This window comes from Coturnix japonica, chromosome 1 (genome assembly GCF_054131305.1).
Source record: "Coturnix japonica strain WE chromosome 1, WE-NBRP24, whole genome shotgun sequence".
Classification (NCBI taxonomy): Eukaryota; Metazoa; Chordata; class Aves; order Galliformes; family Phasianidae; genus Coturnix; species Coturnix japonica.
In genome coordinates this window covers 152,642,241-152,665,117 of record NC_140663.1, presented here as the reverse complement: position 1 = coordinate 152,665,117, position 22,877 = coordinate 152,642,241, and the positions used below count along the sequence as shown (strand labels likewise).

At 42.3% G+C, this 22,877-nt stretch overlaps 1 protein-coding gene across 8 annotated transcripts in view; it reads left to right on the top strand.

The window, feature by feature from the left end:
- TSC22D1 (TSC22 domain family member 1) overlaps window positions 1–22,877 on the top strand; it is a 61,950-nt gene that overhangs the window by 30,165 nt on the left and 8,908 nt on the right. Inside the window, exons 3-4 of one of the 8 annotated variants that reach the window (XR_014942098.1) lie at window positions 875–1,034; window positions 2,007–4,210. The exons of 2 other annotated variants lie outside the window; for them this stretch is intronic. The gene's annotated coding sequence lies outside the window, so the exon portion shown is untranslated. Of the gene's footprint in view, window positions 1–806; window positions 1,035–1,897; window positions 4,211–22,877 lie in introns of those variants that run through there. 5 more of the 8 variants (XR_014942099.1, XR_014942095.1, XR_014942096.1 and 2 more) reach the window with 5 other exon arrangements.

The window sequence follows — 22,877 nt, the reverse complement described above, 5'->3', positions numbered from 1 at the left end:
AGTTGTTTTAAGTGCTGACACTTCTACTTCCCTACTATTCTATTCCTTGTTGGCTCCGTGCTACTGATAAAATTTCACTGTCAGTTTTCAGGATTTGTGAAGAGGAAAATTTGTGCTCTTATTCATTAATGTTTTATTTATATAAAAGTTAACTCTCAGGAAGAAGTTAATATTGTACAAATTGAGAAACTCAGTAAGAAATGTGGGTAGTTTCTCAGCTTCTACAGCTGTATCGCGATGAACCTACGTTGAGTAAAGAAGTTGAGATTGGAGTAAGGCCTTTTACAGAGGATCTGGAAGTAGGGTTAGGAAGTCATCGATAAGGGAAGCATCCAGGTAAGTATGATGGTTTCTTCTTAAAGCGCCTTCTGTCTGCGATCACGGGGAGGTATTCACCACATTGCAATAGATGCCATTTTTAATTTTCTTGAGAGAACAGAGGAGAAATGTGGACATTTTTTTTTCCCCCAGAAATAATCTCGTATATTTTTTTTTTTTTGCCCACTTTACGTCATCTTGTAACAAATGAGAGAACTTTCTGGACCAAAAAAAAATCTTCTTGATCTCATCGATCGGTAGATGTCTGAACAGTCTTGAAAGTTCACAGTTCAGCACTTTGGGGTGGGTTTGATTGTGTTTTTTCTTTTTGGCATCAGAGCATGAAAAAAAACTGCATGTCTAGCCCTCATCTCTTATCATCCTCCCCTATGGCAGTGACTATGTGTATGTCTCTGTGTGGCCGAGAATGAGGGAATGCAGGTCATTATTCAAGAAGTTACCAACTAGCACTTTTCCTTCCCCTCCAGTCTTTCTGCCTCCCTATCCTGGAAGTATGGAGTCCCTGCCTCAGCCTACGGCTTCATTCTTTTTCCAGCTGCCCACAAAAGTAAAGAACCAGTGTGAAAGTTTGAAGAAAGAAACCACTCAGAGGATTGAGTCTCAGACTTCCTTTGGGGAAGGATCTGCTTCCAGGATTTGCTCGTCTCTTTTTCCTTGGGCAAACAGAGTTCTTGAAGCAAACAACAGGGTTGCAGGTAGGTAGGGCCCCTTTAAACTGCCTTCCACTCAGGTGTGGAGGATGAACTTTATACTGTTTCTTAATGCTTTTTTTGTTGATGTTGTCTTCTACTTCTCTAGGCTGCTGAGAGGAGAGAGTGTGAGCAGTTTAAAGACAAAATGTGGGGGAGAGAGAGAGAGGAGAGGAAATATTACCTGGGTGCTTGGAAAGGGTGTTTTTATACCTCTGAGTAATTTGCCTGTTCATGGGGTCATATTTGCACAGGAGTTCTTTAAGGCTCTGATAATGATCTTCTTCTGACCCTTTCCTATACAGGAATACACAGAAATTGGTGGCGAGGACATAAATAAGGCCAGTGATTGTATATGACCTCATGCCACATAACTTTCATCTCCTCCCTGTCTCTTTACACCAGCGTTAGCTTTGGATACACTGCGAGGTGAAGGTCACCAAAAGGATTCGAAATCCTGCTTGATTCCCAGTGGTGACGATGTTCCCCATTTCTGAATGTGTGAATATGCTCTTCCTTCAGAGCAGTCTGTGGCTGTTGGGTCTAAGTCCAGTTTCTTTGTCAGTGTGAAGGAAACAGACTGGGATGCTCTGAGTAAGGAAGGGGATGTGCTGCTAACAGTCTCAATCGGCAATTCCTGAGGCCCAGATAAGGGGTATCAGTAAAAACAGCTTTGGGATAATTCTGCCTTCCTTGCTTCATGCTGTGCAGAGCAACAGCCTCTTCCTTGCAAACATCAGTAGCCCAAAGTCAGATTTCTCTTACTCCAGCATGTCGTTGCTGACACAGGAAGTTTATTCTAGATTTTTAACTTTTTTAGCAAGTGATGTCACCTAAAAACTGGCAATGAGATTTATGGACTTTTTCAGGTCCTCTTTCATGCTGAGTGAAGTCATTTGGAACTATGTTACGTGCATTATTACTTTGGTGCATCTTATGACTATTCTCTCCTTCTTCATTCCCTCCAACTTGCTTCAGGACACCTTGTAACCTTTATACTGCTTCACAAGCCTTCGGCAGAAGATTATGAGAGCCATTTATGTTGCTGGAAGATGACTGGGTTTGGATCTTGGCCTTCCTTAAGCAGGATCTCCTGACAAAAATGGGATTGGGAAAGAAATGACTCCTTTTTCCATCATACAGAGCCACCCTAGAAACGGAAGCGTAGGCAGAACGTTACTTCTAATGCGTGATTCTTTAGGGAATTTGTTTGGCTTTCCATGGTCCTTTTGATACGGTGTCATAAAGATGTTATATAAAAACCTGAACCTGGGATCTTGCTGTCTGATGAAGATCAAATGGGTAAATCCAACTTGAGGAGTCTGCAGGTCTCACAGCGTGATGAGATCTCGCTAACTCCTGTATAGGTGATGCCATGTGAATCTGTGAAACTGGGTTCTGCTGTGGTTCAGATTGATACTTTTGTGAAGCCTTTTCTGCTTATAGCCTTTTTAAATGATCGCCCAACGTATTGATGAGGATTCTTATGGAAATGGTATTTAATTAGGCTTCTACCTCTTCAAATTTATTTTAATTAAAAGAAAAAGACAAATGTCCATGGCTGTATGGAAAGTATTGGGCCTTTTGAGGTTACTTCTATAGGAAAAAAAAGGTATATTGGAAGTGCTGAAGGTAGAAAAACATAGATTTATCTTCAAGACTGAAAAGTTGTTAGAAAGCAGAATGCTTTAATTTGGTTATTCCCCCTCAGGGATTCTGTAGTCAAACTTGAATTTCTTGCGAGATCTCAAATAAAAACCTTATGTTTGGCCGTAGCGAACGACACATTCGTGTCCATCTGCTCTTGTTCTTTTCACTGTAGGAAATTGATTTTGAACAATAGGACTTAGTTTTAACATTCAAACTAGGAAAGAGGAAAGCTTAGGAGTGTGAGAAGGGCTGGCAGGAGGGTGAACTGGACCCTCTGGCAGGTAAATAGCTCTTCTATTTTTCAGTTTTCTGCTTCTGGCAGGTGGAGTAAAGTAGACACTCGTGCTTGAATCCAATTAATTTCTTACATCGGTTACTGTGCTAATGCATTTTATAACTACTGCCTGGATCTTTCATTAAATGCACCAGCGTGCTCACATTGTTGATTGGTCTTAACGTAGCCCTGAGGCTACCGCTTCATGGCAGTTGTGACTTCTTATTATGCTGGAATGCCTCGCAGCCTTAGTATGTTCTAAAAATAATTGTTCAGATGGTGCTGTTTAAGTACATTCTTATGTAGTGAGCCGTTTTCACTGGACTTTCTGAAATTTGGCTGTCTGTCGGATGCCTTTAATATCTTTTATTTCTTTCTCCGTGAGTATCAGACTTTGTCTTGCCGCTTCTGTAGTTATCAAGTAAAATGCGAATGTTATGACCTGGTATTTTTAGAGAACAGTCTGATATATGTGTGAAACTATGCAACTGCAGTAACATTTGTGCACTTGGAAGTTTAAAGAAACTGTTTTAATGTGACAAATGTTTCTTATATAAAAAAAAACACCAAACTGAAGTGTGTGTCTGTGCATATGGTGACTTCAAAATTGAGTAGCTGTCATAGGTATGGATCTTCGGGCATAAATTGCGTGCTTAACAGGAGTAATCTGGAGGTTGTAAGCTGAAGATCTGCGAGTCTTAGAAATAAACACTAACATCTGTGGCTTGAGATCTGTGCCAGCACTTTTCTTAGTTGAAAATACCTGTACGTTTTTGGTTTCTAGTCTGCTTCAGGTTTGATATGGTTTGTGCCATCCTTAAAAGGTACGTCTCCTCAACTGCAGGTCTTGGTGGTTTTGTTCTGTAGTGTTACACGAATTTAAGACCATTAAACACTTGTGGAAACTAAATACTGATAGTAAAAGAGGAGGTACTGAGAACTTACTAATATTATTGTCTCAATTGCTGTCTCTAGGGAAACATAAAATGACTTCGCTCATCTCCCCCTCTCTCCATAGTAACAATTAAAAAACAAAAAAGAAAGAAACAACAACCAAAAACCACATACAGAGGAAAACTCTCCCAAATCTGTTGTTTTTATTAAGTCATCATTTTAATACTACTTGTGTATCAGCATTGTTAGCGTACTGCTGTTGTGCTCTGGGCTTTGCAGCTGGCACCTTGGATCCTTAATAAGTTGTTTAGAGTGACAACTGCTGCCTTTGTGTTTCTTAAATAATAAAGATGTCTAAAACCCATTTTCTTCTCGTTTATATTGTACCTAATGTAATTGTATGAGTATTGAGTGACTCTCTTCTGATTTGCCCCCAGGATGTCAGGAAACATGGAAAAGCACGGCGTGGTTTAGGGTCTATGGTTTTAGTGGTTTTTTAATCCCAGCTACTAATGGAATTTCAGGAGATAGGCTTGCAGTATTTCTGCTTTTCCTCTTTCTGCTCCCTTTAAGATTCCTTGAGCATTAGAGCTTCCTGACTCACTCTGTGTAATCCTTTACATCTTCTTTACCAGATGCCAGCTCCTCCTCACTGTTTTATATCCAGTGAATAAAATCCTGGCTGTTGACATATCTTTTTCCTGTCCCAGAAAAGCTATCTTGTTTATAATGAAAGATTTGCTTTCTTCTTCCCACCTTCTATCTCCACCCTTTCTGACTCCGTGTTGCAACTCTGTTATGGGGTGCTTTGAAAGTAATGGAGCCTTCTGTAAAGATTGAGAAATTCCAGGGGGGAAAAAAAACCCAACTTACTAACATTGTTGCTTCCTCTAGAGCTAAACCTGTTTCTTTTCTGTGTGTGTGCATGTGAGATGAGTTGCCAATTCAGGTTATGTCCTTCAAAGGAAAGACTAAAGGCATTAGTCCTTCCATAAGAAAAATAAGAATAAACAGCGTGGAATTTGGGGTGTTTTTCCTTGCTTTGCAGTGAGATGCATAGCAAAAGCATCAGCCGACCGGTTCTGTCAGCAGTAGCGTACTGTGAACTGGATTAGATTCTCACTTTCATCTCTGCAGACAGGACTGAAGAGCATTGAGATTTGGTCAAGTAGAAATGATGAAAATATATATATATTTTCAGCTTCTTTTTTGCCTGTTGAGGAAAGCAGATACCTTGGTTTGCTTGTTGGCGAACCCTGGTAAAAACGAATGTGATTTGAGAGTTAGCTGAGAAAGGTGTTTTTCATTGAAAACTGGGAAAGGGATTATCTGAACAACAGTGCTGACAAACAGCTGAACTGTCCCAGGTTTGTTTCTTACATGGACTTTCTGAAGAACTGGAAGCAGCCCAGCTCCTAAGCCAGGCCTGTAAATGATACAGGCTGATATCAACAATGTGAGGTGAGTTGATGAGTTGTTTCAGGAACTGTCGGGCCTTGCTGCTTAAGGAACTGGATTGTTAAAATGGCATGCAAGTAATTATAAACCAACTCTTGGAAACATGGCTTTGAAGACCTTAATAAGTTTGGGGCTTTCTTTAATTAATGAGAGTGAGGCTTCCTTGATACCTCCCAATACTTTTTTGTTTGTTTTAAGACTATATTAGAGTTCTAACAAACTGTCCTGTGTTACTTCATACCTATGGTCTATACTCACAAGTGGGTGGTTTGCCTCTTCTCACCAGCAGAAATGGATGTTTCTGCTTTTTCTATGTATTGAGTGGATGCCAGGGAAATATGTGGGTTTGGGGCGTCTGTCACAGAACAGTAAATGAAGAAATCTATCTATCTTGTACAAATGGGTATCACTTTAATGGGGAGCAATGGTTGTATTTATTCAAACAGAACATTGGAAGGCTTTTTAATACAAAGTAAACTATACTTGTTTCCCCCCTTTTATGTGGGGCTGCAGAAAGATTGGAAAGACTGAATATCAGATTTTACAGAAATTACTATCAAACAAGAGAGTTCTGCCCGTTCTTCTCATTTGATTCCTATTCTGTATTGCTATAAGTCTGATGCCCAGGTGGAACAGGTTGCCCAAGGAGGTTGTGGATGCCCCATCCCTGGAGGCATTCAAGGCCAGGCTGGATGTGGCTCTGGGCAGCCTGGTCTGGTGGTTGGTGACCCTGCACATAGCAGGGGGTTGAAACTGGATGATCATTGTGGTCCTTTTCAACCCAGGCCATTCTATGATTGTAGGATGTTTTTCCCCCCATACTTGCAGAGTTTTCCCATCTATCCTCCTTTAATAAGAGCGTGCTGGTCAGGTCTCGTACTTCCCTCAACCAGTTCAAATTGGTTGTTTCATTTCTTATTAATTCAAATTTGAATGGGAATGATGAACAGTGATACCATATTTTTTTCCCAAGAATAAATGCTTAAGAAAAGTCAAAGGAACTTTTTCCTTGTATCCTTTCCTCTGTATTTTCAGAGAACACCCAGCTTGCAAGACTCGAGCTTTTCCCTGTGGCCTGCAGTCAAACCAGTGCTTCCAGCGTGAAGTGCTTTGGCTGCAGGGCAGTCTGCTTCCCTCCCCATGTAATCTTAGCACCCTGATTCCTGCTTATTGTTGGACTTGCGTTACTGCTTAACATCAACTTTGCCTCCTTCAATACAGCAGAGCAGAACAGTATCTTTGTAGCCCTTGAATGCTGTACAGGGATGTGCACGTGTGCCGGTATATGCAAGTATGTGTAGATGAGGTACTGAAAGGATCTGTAGTTAAGTAACACTATGTAGTACATTATGTTTTTACCCTGCGGAGTTTTGACAGTGAGGCAGTGCAGTGTGTGGGATTTATATTGAAGGGTAGAAGTGGTACGTGTTGTCAATTTAAGATGCATTCAAGAGCTGCTGTGGCGTTGCACTCGATGCTGATGCTTATGATGACCGTTTAGCAATAGCTAAATGCAACAAAAGCCCGTGTTAAGTCATGTTCTGCTATGAGGATTGCTGTGAAGCTGCACCTCAGTTTAAGGGTAAGATGTGCTAAGGTTGTGGATGACTGTTATTAAAGTGAGGGGCGTTGTGAGAGATACCGTTGCTTCCTGCAGCTTCAGAATCTTTCTTCTTGTGTATACTTCTAATTGTTCAAAAGTTAAGAATGTGAATTGATATCGACTTCAAACTCCTGTGGAAGCATATTGGAGCATCAGGTGTATTTTGTGTGCACGCGCAGTGCTGGTGCAGACTGTTGTATGGGCAGCTTTGAAGGTTTCAATTTGTGTTTCTTCCTTCTGACTTTAAATTCCCCCAATACCAGGATGAATTGTTAAATAGAACCTTTAAAGTAACTTATTTCTGGCCTCCTGCTTTGTTACTGTGCTACATCTGTCTTCTTAATGAATCTGCAGTAATGTTTAATGGCTCTGTCCCTGCACAGAGCAGTGCTATCTCTGCAGTGGTGGCACTCCTTTGTCATCAGATACTGCTGTAGGAAGCTTCTTTGTGCCATCTGTCACTCCTGCGTGCTGCTTTTTTGACTTGACCTGAATGCTCTGGCCCTGTCAAGGTTTAAATGCTGAGCACAGACTGATTAACAGGCATTAAGTCATTTAATTCTTTTATTTTTTTAAATAAAGTATTAACATAGTTTTGGTAGCCTCCAATTTGCATTTGTGGGTATTTCTCAGTTACATCCCCAGCAGTCTGTGAGGTTGAAGGTCCCACTGCTGGTGGTGGTGGTGGGGAATGAAAGTATTGAAATCCTCCTGCGTTAGAAGTGGATTTGAATGCTGAATTGGCTCTTCTACTTGTATATTATATTTACAGGAACGTCATCTCACGGTTTTTATTTTGAGGAGATGCTTTTGAGTCCTGAAGCTACCTATAGAAAGACTTTCATAAAGGATCTTTCCTTCCTCTATGAACTCAAGAGGATTCGTTAATACTGCTTTGATGTTCATGGTGGGGCCATAAGAGCAACTAAACTTCTTGTTCCCTACAGGGCTCGGCCAAGGACCATTCCTGAAGCACACCCTGGCTCTGGGGGATGGCCTGGCTGCTCCCTTCTCACCCACACCTTTGGTCTTTGTGGACTAGCAGGTCATCTCTAACACTGCAACCAACCCTTGGGATCTCATAGGTCTCGGTTTTTACATTATGAACTGATGTGCTCTCAAAAGCCATATTGGTGTGGCTCTGGTAGTCATAGAATCTGGCCCTAAATATGCTGATCCAACGCAATTTGGTCAGCTCCTTTATCCAGATGCTTTGCTGAGCAGTCCTTATGCTGTAGTTGTTCTGGCATCTCAGCTGGAGATCCCAGGCCTCTCCTCTCTTCTTGTGGTATGTTTCAGCTTTTGTTTCATACTGAGGTTTTTGTTTCAGCATGTCAGGGTAGAGATGGTGCGGTTAGAGCATATGTAAGGAGAAGCAAGATGCGAGTTTCCAGGAGAGGCTTTTCATGAGAACTCTTCTTAATGATTGTTCAGGGCTTGATACTGTAAACAAGTACACCAGTTTCACCCTCCCCTCCCTGGCTGTGTATTTCGTGTATGCAGGGCCATTACACTGATAGCATGAGCTTTGTTTTCCTTCTTCCTCTCTGTAATACTGAAAAAGAATGTATTTTTGTGATGATTTCAAGGCCTCTGTATGGCCTAAGTTAAGCATATGTATGCATTGAAAAGGGTCTTGTACTGCTTCCTTCTGTATTCGTTGCGATGCCTGGAAACATTCAGAGTTATCTTCATACTTGACGTATTTAAAATAAGAAAAGTGGGAATATTCTTTCTATTTGGCTGCCCATTTCCACTTGGTGGCTATGACACCTCTTTGCCATTTTCCTCCCTCTAGCTTTGCTGTTACAGTGTTGACTTTACCAGTGAAGTAGAACTTCCTCTCTCACGTTCGGTATGAAAACCACATTGTTTCTGACAGGCCAGTGTTCGCAGGAAAGGGGCTGAAGTCTGTTGTATATCCTCTTGCATGGTCTTTGTGTGTGATTCTTTGTGGTGCTGGTGTGGTGCCACAGCTTCCCTAGTCCTAGTTACAGGTGATCAAATGTTGGAGAAGGATCGATCCAAAGGAAAGGCAGTTTATATTGGAAATATCTGATGTAAGCTAAGCATATGGTTGTGTGGGTGGTGTCGATGTTCTGAAGCTCCATGCTTAGAAAACTTGCCTAACTAATATTTGGGTTAATCTCTAGCTAGTAGAGCATTCAATTCCAGACGCTTTGTAATCACAATTTTTGCAGTCTCACCCACAGCTCCAGATCAGTATCATTCATCTGCCTATTTTAAATGCCTCTCTCATGGAGTAGTTCTAAAATTACCCACTGCTTTGACCTGATGGGAACAGAAACACGTGAGCTCCTCCTGCCGCTGTTCAGCCAACGAATGGCTGCTTGCACCATTCATCAGTGAAGGTACTTTCTTTCCTTTGTGTGTGACCAGATTTGCACCTCTGTAGCTGCTCTATTAAGGCAAGCAAAGGATCCCTCATATTTGAGGTGTAAAATGGTGCTTTGGAAATTCTAGCTAATGCCTTTGATTTTTGTTTCTTCTACCTTGCAAAGCTGCTGTATAATTAAAACTTCAACTGTCATCTCCCATGCAACACAAACCTCCCATCTTTTAAGTCTTTACAGTCCCAACCTTTTAAATCTTAGCCGTGAATGAGTTCTTGTGAGATGATTTAGATAACTTATCGGAAGTCTAAGAACAAACAAACATCTGCCTAGTGTTAGTTACATGTAATTGTGTTGTGAATTGTGAGTTAAAACAGTTCTAAACCATTTGTTTGCTGATACAGCGCTGCACAATTAGTGCGTGGTACATAGTCCAGTTGCTTAGCAATAACATTAACAGTCATGAGTGTTTATAAAGCAAATATAATGTGATATGTTTAACAAGGTATGTGATGCTTTTGTATTGCTTGAGTGTCCTGATAACTGTTGGAAAACGTTTATTGGGATTACACACGAGCAAGCACCTGACACTTAAGAGCAACAACTTGAGTAAGTAAATCCAATAGATGATGTGCTTGAGGTTATTTCATCTCCCACCCCCGACGTAAGGCAAGTGGTGAGCATGGTGATTTTCCAAACACACTGGCTTTGAACTTTGAAGTACTGCTTGCAGGGGTTTGATAAATGCTCCTGGAATAGCTTTGGATGTTCAGTCTGGCAACGCTAAGAGTGGTGGGCTATGTGATGAACAGGCTCATCTCAGGTTATGTGTGTGCAAAAACCCAGAGGTACATTGTTGGTAGGGATGATCCCACCCTGCCCATAACCCCCCTATAATTTCAACCCCCCTGCTGTGTACAGGGTCACCAACCACCAGACGAGGCTGCCCAGAGCCACATCCAGCCTGGCCTTGAATGCCTGCAGGGATGGGGCATCCACAGCCTCCTTGGGCAACCTGTTCCAGTTTTGCTGTGAGGATGTTTCCAGATGTTGCAGGTACTGTGTAAATAGGTTGCTATTGTATTTATCCATACACATATTTATTCATACTCTTGTCACCTTCAGCAAGTACTTTTTTTTTTATCTTTTAAACATAATCAGTTCTCTGAAGCTCAAGGTGAATGCTAACACATTGTTTTAAATCTCAACTATTTCAGAACTGCTAATGTAGGGTAAAATGGGGAGCACTGTTTGCTCGTGAGAGGGAAAAAAAAAAGCTTAAAGCCCTGACTGACTCCTGCTATTTGGGGATTGGTATGCAGCCCAGTGACTGCATACTGATGTAGCACTAGAGAAGAGAGTTAAAGGTCTCTGATATCTTAACGTGCAGCGTGGAATAAATAAGGCAATGGTACATAGAGAAGCTGAGAGGGATCCGAATCTGGATAGAATTGGCTTCAGATAAAATGTGTAGGGTGGAAAGATGTTTGCATGCCATGAAACGGAAGGGTCATCTTCTGAATTTAAGATGAAAAAATTAAGTTGAATTTTGGAAGCTGAAGGCCAAGCAGCCTTATCTTTAACAAAAGAAAAACTCACGTGTTTATTTCAGCAAGGGAGTCTTTTGAAAAGAATGTGTTACACAAACCAAGTTTCCAAGGAGTCTGTAGACAAAACAGACTTTAGAGCTGGAATACGCAAGATAGCTTGTCTTCTAGTGCGGTTATTGGGGCAGATGTGCATTATCAATAAGCTAATACAAAGGGTTATATGGAGCTTGGGAAAAGGAGTGCTTAGAAAAGCTGGCATTTGACCTTGTGTGGCACAGTAAGATGATGATGTGGTTTGGATGACTGTATCTTTGGAATATGGGGCGGATCTTTGAATGCTGTGGGAAGACCTTGATTCTAGACAGTAGTGAGCTATTGAAATGATTCTGGTAGCCAGTCTTTTATTGGTATACTGAGGATCCTAGGGAGTGTGCATCCCTTTGGTCTTTATACACTTTTTTCCTCTGTGGGTACATGGCAGTTCTTGATTTGGTGTTGCTTCCTGGCTTGCTTAACACATGAATTGCCGAGATGAATCCTGCTTGTCCTTAGCAATTGAACATTAGAGGATTAAATCTTTGATTCACAAGTCATTAGCTTCATCCTCTTTGACCACTAAGTACCAAAGTAAATATTTTCCATTGTATGTTGTTATCTTCTACACGATACAACTTGCCTTCTAAGGCACCTTAACGTTTAATCATCATAAAAAAGTAAACCCCTTAGCTGAATATTTAGATAAGGACCTTTTCTTCTTGTCAGAGTAGTGTCTGCTTGCTAATTACTTTAAAATACAAAACACTGGAGTATGGGAACAATTGTCTGCCGTGGTTTTGGATTCTGTTCCATGATAATATTTTCCCTTTTACTTGCTAAGACACCTGCATGTCTATTCCTGCCTTCACTGATCTTACATAAAAGCTATCGGTTCTTTCCTATTCTTGCTTGCCAAAAAGTCTTAAAGTAAATTAGCTGATGAAAATGTTTCTATTCTACTGATGCTGAGTCAGAAGTGTTTATTTAAAGATGATGAACTTAGTAATCATCAGACCATGTTTAAATCATCAGGAATGCTTATTATAGATAGGCTAACCTATATTTCTGAAATCTTAATGACCTGACGCCCAAATCCTTCCCTCTCGTGTTAATGAATGAATCAGTTTCAGTTGGAAATGGGTGATGCTGTTATTTACATACAAACTATAGCAGTTATATAGAAGAAAACATGAAACTTGTGTCTTGTGAAATGTGCAGGAGAGAATCCAAATGAGATTCTCTCTTCTGTAGGTTCTTTAGGGCAAGAACTGGAGTATTTTTTAATATGGTAACATTTTTCACTGCATGGACTTTTCCACATCAGGCTACCTGATGATAAATACAACATAGAGCAGGTACAATTACTTAAATCACTATTAGTGTCTGTATTCAGGGTGTCTAGGAATGTTCTCCCTGCTGATGTCTCCATCCCTTGCAGTGTTAAAGAGGCGTCTGGATGAGGAGCTATGTGATATGGTTTAGTGGCTTGTGGTAGCAACGGTGATGGGAGAACAGTTAGACCAGATGATCTTGTAGGTCCTTGTCATTCTGTGATTATGAGGTGGGATTTTTCTATGGTAGTAATGGAGATAGGTTCAGTATGCCAGATGTATTGGTGTGTCGGCCTGCCTTTGAATCACTGTGTCCAGTCTTACATGCATTGCTGTGACTCTCCTTTCCCTACTGACCCATCCCCTTCACATACCATATGGTTTATGGCTTACGTGGAAGCATTAAGACTTCCTTTGTGACACAGAGAAATAGTTTTAAGTTAAAAGAGGGAAGATTTAGGTTGGATGTTAGGGGGAAGTTGTTCACTAGGAGAGTGGTTAGGCCCTGGAACAGGCTGCCCAGGGAGGTTGTGGATGCCCCGTCCTTGGAGGTGTTCAAGACCAGGTTGGACGGGGCCCTGGGCAACCTGATCTAGTAAATGTGTATGTTTGGTGGCTCTGCCAGGCAGGGGGGTTGGAGCTACATGATCCTTGAGGTCCCTTCCAACCCGGCTCATTCTGTGATTCTACCTCCTCAGGTCTTCAGGAGAGAAATTGTGAGGGATGACTGCCCTGAAATGAGTGGGTACATTTGAGCTGTCCTTTAAATCCTTCCCACAATTCAATAATCGAATTTATATGACTTTTCTGCCACAAGCTTTCTCTTTTAATGCTTTTTTAAGGAAAAAAAAAAATCCCAGCTCCCATCACCTGTTACTTAAATCCCTTCCTGTTGTGTAAAATAATGTGGTTTTTTTTCCTTCTGTGACCTGAATCTCTCAATACTTTGTGACAACAGAGGATTGTCACCTCATTAAACTTCAGCACGGCTTTGGAGCCGGGACAGTCAGCGTTGGAGAACAAATGAGTCTGAGCATCAGAAGAATGTTTTGTGCCTGTGTACAGTCCCAGTTCATTACTGCCAAGTTTAGGCAAGTGCTTATCTTTGGGCTATTCTTAACCTCTGCAAACATGTATTGCAAACATTTCTAGCATGGCTTTAACCTTGCTGTAAAGAGTTCAGGCTGGGGGTTGATTTCTGGCATTAAATGAAGCTCCATCATAACTTTTCTGACCACAGAGTTACCGAAACTTCGATCTTTAACTCATAGAAGTGGTAGGAAAATAGATTGAGTTAAGCAAGTGGCTGTTGTCTGTCCATGCAAGCAATGTTCAGTATTATATAGTAATATCAATAGTAACTGCATCTTCACACTGCGACAAACTTAATGGTGGTTTAATCCAAGCACTTGGATTGAAGCAGCACTTTGTCTGCTTGTAACTTCATGTGAAGTGGACAGTAGTGGAGAACTTGACTACCTGAGTAATTAGGGAAGATAAGGCAGTTTGTTGAGATGAGTAAAACACTGCTGTAATAATTAACATTGTAAATGTTCTTGCTGGGAAAGCTGATGGACTCTGTGCAGTATTGAAACAACAGCAGACAAAGCTCTGGCTTAGCACAGCAACAAAAGAATCAAACTCTTGTGTCAGCTCCTGTTATGGCAGTTGATTCATTACTGAATGTGGAGCGTAGATTTCATGAAACTCCTGGTTGTTTTTGTTGACTTCTCAGTGTTACGGGGTCAAACTTATGCAGGACTCCACGTTCTATTGCACGTATAGGTAAGTCAGCTGGGGTGGGGTCCAGAAGATCCAGAAGGTCAAAGGTTTCATCACTTTCGTATGTTTGCTTCCTCAACATCCTCACACGTTTTGTGAATCGGATTCCCGATGGTGGGAACTGAGCCGGAGCGGTGAAGCTTGAGGCGATCCCAGACCTTTTCTGATGCTGCCTTGTTTTACGAGCTTTCACGCTGGCTGGGCTAAGTAAACTAACAATAGTTTCCATTAATGCTTGACCTGGCAAAGCGTGCGCTCTGCCTCTTGAGAGGGAAGGCCAGCTCCCTAACAAAACACTGCTGACATCACTTTTGCACCAGTGATGCTTTTGGCACTCGGAGGACGAGTCTTTGCCATGTTGGCCGATGCTCTCTTCAAACAAACAAACAAGGGGGGGGGGGGGAGGAATCCAAAACAAAACTCAATACCTTCAAGTGTTTCCGTGGTGGTGAAGGAAAAACACAGGGTAGTGCACCTCGGGGTCGGGAAGCGCAGTGAGGCCGCGGCCGGTCCCGGAGCGTCCCCTGGCGGCACAGCGGGGATCGGCGGCGCTTCCCTCCGGTTACAGCCGCCAGGTGGCGGGGTGAGACCGCGGCCCGGGGAGCTCCGAGGATCCCTGAGCCGGGAGCACCGAGCTCCTGTGCCTCGGGCATTGCGGCTCCGAGATGCAGCTTTGAAGCTCCTGGGAGGTTCACTGGGAGGAGCAGTGCCGCCCCAAGCCCCCAGACCCCAACAGGAGGGAGGGAAGCAGCAGAGATCCCCACCTGACGAGGCAGGGCTGCCTTATTTATAGCTCAAGCTGCAGCACCAGCAGCATAGCGTATTTGAATTGTATTCTCTTAGGTACGATGCTCTCGAAGCAGTCTTAATTATTGCTGCAGTTGAATAACGCTCCCAGATGATACGATGCTGGGGGGAGAAATAGGTGAGTGATCTTCTCTGTGCTGATACAGCTTTATCTCTCTTGTTTCAGGTTCCCAGCTGTAAGCAAGGAGGCTTTGCTGACGTAGTGTGCTTGTAGAAGGGAATTGCAGGATGGCAGGAGGCCTTTGGGGGCAGCTCAGTGCGGGCAGAGCTCAGCCGTGCTGCAGTGAGACCAAGGGCTTGTTGGTTACATAAGCCCTGTGCACTGCTGATTCCTGTTTGTGTGCTGTGGTAGGGAACATGAAAATATGCGCCTTAGCTCTTTGGTTCTCCTCAAACATTGTGCGCGTGGTCAAAGGGGATAGGCCCTTGTTTTAATATTTAAAAGCTGTGTGGTTATTTTATATGCTGTTATGAGATCAGAGGCAATTTTAATGTGCAAAATCCAGCTGGTGCAGAAGAATAATACCCTTCCCCCCTCCCTCCCCCCCTGAAAGCTGGCTGTGTACATTTAGTGGATTGTTCATCTGCAGCAAAAATAGATATTTTTGTCTTTGCTTCTTTTTTTTTTGGATGGTGATGTGTGATGTTCTGTAGGCAGCCAAGCTGTTACATAACGTGGGCCTCAAAGGAGAAAGCAGCATCTAAAACAGAGTGAGAACGAGTCTCATGGAATAGCATTTGATTCTAGTAGGAGCTTTCTTTTAGACATGTGAGCAGCAGTTTTTGACTGAAGTCTGTCTAATTTCCTCTTAATTTGGGTCAACAAGGAAATAATTGAGACTAATGATGAAAGACTAAGGACTACAAGGTAGTTCCTTCAAATAGCTTTCTTTTTTTTGGGGGGGGAGAAGGACATAGAGAAGAGCGTGGAGAAAAAGTGGATGGGCTGACAGCCAAGAGAACAAAGCAGAGGAACAGCAAAGGTGTGACTCAGCTCCTTCCCAAAAAGAGCATCATCCTTAGTTACCTGGCAAAGTGCCTTTAGATTTTGTGCCTGATGGTTTTGCCTGTTAGAGGTTTCACTTTATCCATTGGTATTGGTATATATCACTTTATCCTTTTTGGTATTAGTTTAAGAGCTTCCCATTCGGAGGTTCCCCGAGGAGGCTGTGGATGCCCCATCCCTGCAGGCATTCAAGGCCAGGCTGGATGTGGCTCTGGGCAGCCTGGTCTGGTGGTTGGCGCTCCTGCACATAGCAGGGGGTTGAAACTGGATGATCATTGTGGTCCTTTTCAACCCAGGCCATTCTATGATTCCACGATCTTGACAAATCACAGATCTATTAAGGTTGGAAAAGACCTCTGAGATCATATGGTCTTTCAGCCCATCGCCACCACATGCACTAAACCATGTTCCTATAGGTGTCCTTTGTATGGACCAGACAGTGTAACAGTTGTTATCAATATGTCTTTGTTTGGGAAGGCAGAGATGATTGACTCACTTGTCAAATAACCTTGGAATATCCACCAGGCTTAATTTTATTCATACTTGCTGTTTCGTTTCTGCTAACATGACAGCTTTGATGATAATTGTTTTTTCTCTCTTGCTGTTCTTTCTGCCTGTTTTTCTACTTATCTTCTTTGGAATGTGACTCTTAACCGTTCTGATAATCTTCTGACACAGGTAAATATTAGTCTGTTGATATCAATATTTACTGAGCATGCCTGCTGCTTGGCAGTGCGCAATGAATCTTTAATCAGATGTTACATGCATTTAGCTGCAGACTGGGAAAGGGCAATCCCCTGCCATGACGAGCATCCTTAGAAGAGGAGATTAGTCAAGGAGATGCCCTGAATGTTTCCTTCCTTATCTGCTTTCCTCTTTCTAACCTCTTTCTCCCACCCCCTCCTTTCAAAAACGTCTGAAGTGCTCTGGAAGACTTTACCCCAGCAGTGTAGATGGTGTAAGTGTGACAAAGAGGAAACCAAACCTGCCTGGAATGAGTAATGTTGATATATTTGCCCTTTCTCCCTGTCAGCCTCTCATTTCTGCCTTTACTTCTGTCCCATCAGCATGGTAGGTTGTTTTGCCCTGGATCTAATGCAAAAGAGAAGGCAGGAGAAACTTTCGCATGCGACAAATTTGAGCTCATTGAGAAATACAATAGTGGAATACATTGATGGAGTGAGAGGAAAAGAATGTTATTTAACTTGTCTTGTTAGGTATGTTCGTGTCTCTTACTAAAACATGGAGTTCAGCTTCTGTCAATGGAAAGCTTGTTGACATGAATGCCTGAGCAGATTGTTTCCTGGGCCTTAGATCTGTATGTATGTACCTGCAGGGACCTCTGCAAATGTTTAATGGGATATCGAACTGTTCAGCGAAGGAGAAAATAATAAACTTGGAAACAAGAACTCACAGTTCTTATACCTTGATAAATTGACATTCAGAAGCCAAAAGCACAGAGGCTTTTGGAGTGCATTTAGAACATACAATCCTTACGTCAGCTTTATTTTTATTGAGTGTTATGAAGTGATAGCCGTTATTAACTTAAACCCAGAGTGCAAACGTGGTTGTAAGCTTTGTGTCTGCCTCCCCATGGAAACGCCTGCTCCCTCCCTCCCTCCCCGTGGAATTAAGATGATGCTGTATTATGTAGAGCTCACACAGTGCTGTTCTCTTGAAAATCCTTGTGCTTGCTGTGCCTTAATGGGTTGTGATTATGAAAAGACACGTGTAGGCTGGCTTTTTGCTTCTAATTGCTGCTCGGTGTAACCCACCTCCACTGAAGGACAGCAGCTGTAGTGTGTTAAGCCCAGGACTGCTGGTGTGGGGCTGACCTGCACCTCCTGGCTGCCAAAATAGACTGCGGGAGGGGTTTGTGTGTGTGGCTGTGCAGTGCTGGACAGCATGGGCAGGGCTCTGCGAGGCATTTGGAGATGAATGTACAAGCATTTAGCCCTTTCTGGTGGGATAAACAGCAGTTCAGGGGTCCTGGCTGACCTCTGACATCAAAACTATAAAGGCTGAAGTGTTTCTTTAGGATTGGAGCATGAACTAAAGAGTCAATGTTTCTGCTCACTTAGAGAAGGGAGGCAGAGCAGTGTACCTGTCTTTAGCTCTCACTGCAAGACAGTGATGTCATAGCTTCAATTCATTGCCCAGCACTCTGCTCTGCCAAAGGAAATTACAGGGCTTTGGCAACTGCTTATCAGAGATTTAGTCTCTTAATCCTTTGTTCCCTATATTTTGCATTTCCCAGAAAAATCTGGAGTTTTCAGTATTGTTTTATTTTTTCCGCTGTCGTATTAAATGTACTAAAATATAACATCCTCTGTTACCTTTCTTTTGGGTATTTTTAGCCCATAATTCCTTTATCCTCTTCACTCCCACATACAGTTCCTGACCCTTCTTGTCTTTAATGCCTTGCTCTCCTTGCTATTTTCTCCATAGAATCACAGATTATCCCAAATGTGAAGGGACTGTGGGGATCTTTGAGATCTGATTTAGTTTCATGTATCTCTTGGTGTACAGGAATATTTGTCATTGGTTACTGTTAGCTCACATCCAGTGATGCACGTGGGTTAGAGGCTGTCAATGTTTTGGGTACTAAGACGCAACCTTGGCTTCCTCATAGATCAAAAAGTGCATGTGCATGTTTTGCTGGGGGAGCGCCTACTCCAGTCTAGCTGGTATTCATAAATCTATCATTATTGGTTTTGTATTCAGCTGATGTAACATGCCAAAATAAATTGACAATCCCCTGCAGCAAAAAGTGCTGTGTCAGTCTGTTAATCAAGGTCCTCGTTAATCAGAGATGCTGCTGGCTTGAGTTTCACGGGTGCCAGGGACAGCTGATCTCCTGGGCTAGATGGGGTTTGATTAAAAATATAAAGCACGCCTAGCAGAGCAGATTAATTCTGTGCTATTGTAATGCTCGTCTTTAACTCAAAGCATTACCTTACTTATCACTTGGTGGCTATCAAGTTGTTCAAAGACCATTGCTAAAAGATCCACAGCTGGGATGTTAATTGCCAAAGACAGTGTTTTGTTGGGGAAGGGTTGCATAGTGGTGAAGTCTTTTTCTCTAACTGTGGTTTATAACATCAGCTCGAAACACAAGGACAGCAAAGGTGCAGCCACGGCTATTGCTGCTGGCATTTGGAATAAGGCACTGCCCAGGCTTGGCATCCACATGCTTGTCTTTCACTTCAGTGCCAATGCGCAGCCTCTTGTGCTTTTTCAGTTCTTCTCATCAGCTTAATTTCCCTTGATATTTCTGCACGCATCTCTTCGCTGCTGGGTACTAATGAATGTTTTCTGAAGTCAGGTTTGTTTGTGTGCTGCCGTCCCTGCTGAGCAGCCTTGCGGAACACGCCGTGCCGAAGTGCACCGTGAGAATTGATCGAGGTGTGGAGTGGGAACCAAGCATACAAAAATGCATAAATTGTGATGCAAATGGGATCTGGAACACCTCTTACAACAGCAAGCACTGCGAGTTCATTGCATTCTATTTTTCTAGCTTCTGGAGCAGCGTTCTCTGGAAACTGTTGTAATCACACACCAGACTTTGGAGATCCAAGTGGTGGCTTTTATCAGTCTTACATCACTGTTTTAGTAAGCATTAAAACTCTTAAATATATTAAGGATTGATTGGAGGTTTGTAATTTTAAGACTTTGAGAAGAGCTGGAATGCTTTGTTAGGTGTTTGTTCTGCTTGAACAAGCACCAGTGTTCACATCAGAATTTGAAATCCCTCCTTACTTTGCTGCTTCATATCAAAACTTATATATATATATACATATACCATAGTGCTGCATGGTAAAGATTAGCTGCCTCTTAGTTAGTTTCACGTTTTCCTATGGTGAAGGCTGGGTTATCAGTGCTGACTCAAAGCACTCCATGGTTAAATAGAAGACAAACCAAAGCTGCGCAGTGTTTACTCCCTGGCATAGGGCAGCTAACTTGCTGACGTGTGACGTGTGCAGGGATCAGTGTTTGAAGTGCTGAGCTTCATTTGGACTGACAGAAACGGTAAATGTTGCTGGCTGAAGGCCAGGTTAATTCACTTAGGTTGAATCCAAACTGAGGCTGCTGTGTTATTTTTTCTTAAAGCAAAACTGTTGAGGAGCACAGCAAGCAGAAATACCTTGAAATGCTCTGCCTCCTCCCCTTGGGGTATTGCAGCTACTAGGGGGGAGACTGGGTACCCTGATGTGATCACGCATGAAATCTTGTTGTTTTTTGTTTCATTAAATGCTAAAACTTATCCGTATCTGACATCCTGGTGTACCCACAGTGATAATTCATCTGTGCGCAATCTGTCACTTTATATAACAGCCAGAATGGTTCAGGACAAAGGAAGGAAAGCATAGCTCGGTGCTGAATACTTGAATGTGACAGGAGAAGAAAGAAGATCCTTGTACTTTGGGCTTTTTTTTTTTTCAGTTGCAGCTAGAGGCTATTTTTCAAAGCAGTAAAAATGTTCCGTCACTTAGTTAATCCACTTGACTTACAATTTCTTTGTGGTCTCTATTACCTGCGAGTTGTTGACCTACGCATAACTTGAGCAATATTTTTAATTGCTTGTGTAACCAGAATCGGGAAATTTATGGGAATGGGTTGGAAGAGGAAATCAGTTATTGGAATACCTCCCTCTGAAGCAGTGATGTTTCAAATGTAGTTTGGTCTCAGTCCAGTATCTGACAAAGCAAATCCTTTGCTGCTTTCTCTTGAAGGTGATAAATCAAACTGATCAAACTCCTTTGGGTCTCAAGCGCCCCAAATAAAAAGGTGATGCCTTGGGATGATTAAATTTGTGCTTTCAAACCGGGAGCGAAGAAACAATTTTACTTGGAATAACTGGAGAGGATTAGTATCAAATGGAGTTTGCGTGTGTTGCCTTGCTGTGAAGTTGTCAGCACAAATAAGGCTGAAGCATGAGGGAAGGCACGCAGCATTATTATGGAGCTACTCCTCTTTGTGAGCCCAGCAACATAGCTGCTTTTCTGCTGGACAAAGCAGCTGAATGTATTCAGTAGTCCTGCATCATATGTGTGCGTATCTTATATCTATATCTATATAAAGATATCTATATATAAGCATTAAAACCTGTGTGTCCATATAAAATCTATTTTTCACCTTCTTTCAAACTGTCTCTGCTAGGACTTGTAATAATCAGAGCAGATTTTAACATTAGCTCGCAAGGAGGAGGATGATGAAAAGATAACTTTTACAGTATCCTTTTATTTGTGTGGGCATTGGTTGATAGTACATATGGCTGTTTATATGTCATGAATTATATTTAGCACTTAAAGGTTGGCCTCTGAAAAATGGGTTTTTCAGAGCTAGCGCGTCATGATCTTTCTGGCTACTAAGGAAACCCAGGTTTGAGTCAGAGCCAATATTGCCCACTAAACTATGGTCCTTAATACCATCCTGGAGACACTCAACATCAGACTGGGCTCTGAGCAGCCTGATCTAGCTGTAGGTGTCCCTGTTCACTGCAAAGGACTGGAATAGATGACCTTCAAGTCTCCCTTTGAGCTCAAACAATCTTGTGATTCTATTCTATGATATATATAAGGTGATGTCTTATTCTTTAGGGATCGTTTCCTGTGATAAGCATCTTGCTGTCACTTAATAATGTCACTTGAGCTGTAACTTCCATCTTAGTTCAGCTTTCTGGAGTCAGTTTTGCACGTTTCTCTAGTCAGCTTGATGTTTCAGCTCATGAAAGAAGGAAGCTTTCATCTTGACTATTGAGGTAATTCAATAATCTTAAGTCAGACTTTCTCATCCTTATAGTTACTGGCGTCAATCATTGTTGATTCCTTTGTTCCCAGTTTACTGCTGAAAGTCCAGCTACTTCTACAAATTCTTCCCTCTATTTTTTTTAATGCACCTGTACCATGTTAGTCTTCATTTGAAGTTTTTGAAGGTAGATTTGTGCTTTCAAAGCAAGCAGCATTTTGGTAGTGCCTTCAGACCTTACTGTTTCTTCTCTAGCGATCAAGGTACAATGCTCTACAATCTGATCCAACCTAAATGGGTTTTTGGTGGGAGTGCAAGGAGGAAGCTGAAGTTTCCAATGGCTATTCGTGTTTTAAGTGCTGTGGTGAGGGAGATAGACTTGGTGTAACAAGAGAAAAACAAATATTTTGAAGTGGAACTTGCCTATTTCAATCTGCTTGGCATACTTTGAAAGAAACACGATGCCCTGTCCTTACAAGCAAGGCTTACCAGGTTCTGGGAAGACCAATTAGATGTATTCTGCACTGTTTCACATGACAGCTCTGATGCCAGTTTAACTTATCTGAGCTCCCCCTTGGCTTTGGGAATGAGCAGCTAATCCTCCCTCTGGCCAGACCAAGGTGTTATTTCTGTTGATTTGCTTCCTTTCTGGTTCCTAGCCAAAATACTGCCTGTATGTGATGGCTGGTTTGGTTGGTAACAAATAGGTGGGGCTGGGCTTCCCCCTTCACTGTGGCAGAGGATGGAGAATACTGAACGTCCCTGTTCAGTGCAGGGGTGTTGGACTTAGATGGCTTTCAGAAGTCCCTTCCAGCTCTAAGGGTTCTAAGACTATGAATCAGGGTTAAATGGTGGTAGGTGAGCAAGTAAGTTTGTAGTCAGCTTGGTGTTACATTTGTACTAGAAGGCGCTAACCTTCCTTAGGATGATGTGTTTCTGTGAGGGGGAATATACAGTATTCACTTGGGTGTCCAAGTGATACGCAGCTTAGCCCAGCAGATGAATCATCTTAATCTGGTGTGCAGAATGCTTGGTCACATCGTGTCTGTGGCTGTCATCGATAGTGTTTGTGGTGATAGCAGCAGGGCTGGGATTTGCCCGGGTAACACATTATTTGGAGGGGCTGACCCAGTACTGTTAGTTCCACGACTAATTACTGTTGTCATTAAGTGCTGGATCTTGGAGAAATAGCGTAGCTCAGCTCTTTCTCTAATCTGCGTTATAGCAACCTGTAGCAATTACCATCTGCTTTACGGAACGTGGGAGCTGGCTGCATTAGAGAAGTTGGCACCGCTGCAAGCAGATGCGTTGCACTGAGATGTGAAAACCTAATCGAGAAGATTTTAATCGCTCTTG